General features: G+C 35.6%; 2 non-coding genes across 2 annotated transcripts; both read right to left on the bottom strand.

The window, feature by feature from the left end:
- Positions 1–881: 881 nt before the first annotated feature.
- On the bottom strand, positions 882–1,095 carry LOC114804306 (small nucleolar RNA U3). The gene has a single exon (XR_003752525.1). It is a non-coding gene; the product is annotated as a small nucleolar RNA U3 (small nucleolar RNA).
- A 462-nt stretch (positions 1,096–1,557) lies between these two features.
- On the bottom strand, positions 1,558–1,637 carry Trnal-uag (transfer RNA leucine (anticodon UAG)). The gene has a single exon. It is a non-coding gene; the product is annotated as a tRNA-Leu (tRNA).
- Between the last annotated feature and the right edge of the window lie 838 nt (positions 1,638–2,475).

The following is a 2,475-nucleotide window of genomic DNA, read 5'->3' as shown; positions in this document are numbered from 1 at the left end:
CAAGTTTTTTAAGATATCTCAAGTTACTTTTTTACTCAAGTTATCCGTTGCACGGACAGACGGACGGACGGACGGAAAGACAGACATCCGGATTTCAACTCGTCTCGTCATCCTGATCATTTTGATATATAAAACCCTATATCTAACTCGATTAGTTTTATGACTTACAAACAACCGTTATGTGAACAAATAACAAATTGCGAGAGTATAAAATATTTGGTTACAACCAAACTTTGCCCTTTCTCACTTGTTCAAAATCTGTTCAGTTGAAAAAGGTTTCAGTGGAAAAGATTGTGAAAAATCAACCAGCCAATGACAGCAACAATAAATAACGAGAACAACCCTAGATGGACCTATTTCTAATATTTTCTCTTGATATTTAGTTGTAATGGGAAATCGAAAAGGTGCCGCTGACGCATAGGACAAAAGAAGAAAAAAAAGATGAACAACCAAAAACAGAACGACAGATTCAAAGCCGTGCTGTCTGGTCTGAAGTCTGGTCAAGTGCTTCGATTTATACTCACTGTTACATTGATCTAAAACTATTTCGGAAATTTGTACGCCTCAACAAGCACAAAACAAAGGATTCCAATAAAAATAATGTTCTAAAAGCGATACGAATTTGAAGTAATATGAAACTGATTCATATCTCTGCAGTGGAGTTGTAATTTTGGCATCATTCATTTCTTTATATTTTAAAATGACAAAATAGAAAATATTTACAACAAAGTTTTAATATTCTAAAGACCGAAAAAAAACATCAAGCTTCTTTTTATACTCCAACTATGGAATAATCCGTGTCGCTACGGAATGATATTTTGAAGAAATTTTGAGCTCGTGTTTTATTTTCATAAACCTTTAAATGTATTTATTAAAAAAACACCACTCAGAAGTCGTTTTATCCGTTGTAACCGTGCGATCATCGAAGAAACAACACTTCAAATATGCCATAAGGCAAAATTAGAAATGAAATTCATAAACCTCACGCTGTCAGATAAAACGATATAACTCCTCATCGCGGGTGCGAATACTTTCGATTTGCAAAGAAAGTAAATGAAGACTGACTACAGAAATAATCCTGTGAAGTATAGTCTTAACTTTTCATTAGACAAGGCAAAGTATTTCAACTAAAAATCACACAAAGTGGTTGAGAATTAAGAGTAGCGAAACATATATTAAAGAAAACTACAAACAACTGAAAATGTTACCTGATTCAGTAGGCATAAGGTAGCTTGTAGGTAGCCAAGAATGTAATAAATAGAAATTTAGGGTAGTTAGTATGGTGGTGGTTTATGCTCAGTCTAGAAAGATATTCAAGTTTGAACGACTTTGTAGACAGCGAGTACCACGTTGTCTTCGAAACACACCTTAATTTTGCACCAGTTATGACTTGAATCTCGGCAGATGTTAACATTTTCTACCGTCAGTAATGGGAGAAGTAATTGTTTATTACTTTTATATTATTCTAAAGTAAATACTACATTCCCTCAAATAATTCGAGTAACTCATTAGCGTTTCATTTAAAAATCGAAATTTCTTAAATTAAAAAAATTGTATTGACAGCGGTGGGATTCGAACCCACGCCCTTTCGGACTGGTGCCTAAAACCAGCGCCTTAGACCGCTCGGCCACGCTGCCTGCGTGAGCAATGCAAACGAATGACGCATATCAGCGCATGTTCGAATTGCTTAAATGGTCGGATTTTGCGCATAGTTGAGTGGGTATCATAGAGATGTCATCTTTCTCTTATATTCGGTGGCCAAATTTTGGATTTATTCGCAAATACGACTAATATCACATTGAACATCATACTTTCCATACAATAATCATATTTCATGAAGATAATCTTTTTTTCATCAATATGATTTATATAATGTGTACCGGTGATAACCAGTTTCAACATATATATGACCGGGAGAGCAAGACATATATCGTAACATCAAATGAGAGACCGAGGTATTAAATGTTGGTAGTACCAGTTGGAGCAATTGAGACCCCGGAAGAACAAGTGAGAGACGTTGAGTACTGGTGAGAAATGGTGAGAGACCAATTAATTTGGAGAGATTCAGAAAGGGACCGGAAAAGCTAGTGAGAATCATTGAGAACTAGGAAGACTCACCGAGAATCCAGGAGAGTCAATAAGAAAACGAGTAAACGATCATTTCCTAAAAGCGTAACATACTACTTTAGAGCAGCTCGTTATTTCCTCTTAAGTTTTACTTTCGGGTCCTTAGTTGAGTTTTTCATGCTGTTTGCATGAGTTCATCTCATCCTCTGTGCTTTTATTCAATTCTCTACACCTGCCTCCTTATTTCCTTCTATTATATTCATTAATTGTGTTGCGATAATTGCTTGTTTGTCATTCCTTTCTCCAATCAACCATTCACCATACTTGTTCACCAACCACTTCACAGTCATTCAGTATTCCAAATCCACAACCTTAAAACATGGCGTAATGAATGTTAATGCGCTAAAT

This window comes from Zeugodacus cucurbitae, chromosome 6, assembly GCF_028554725.1.
Source record: "Zeugodacus cucurbitae isolate PBARC_wt_2022May chromosome 6, idZeuCucr1.2, whole genome shotgun sequence".
Lineage (NCBI taxonomy): Eukaryota > Metazoa > Arthropoda > Insecta > Diptera > Tephritidae > Zeugodacus > Zeugodacus cucurbitae.
Note: the sequence above shows the minus strand (reverse complement) of the source record. Positions and strands in the feature narration are given on the sequence as shown.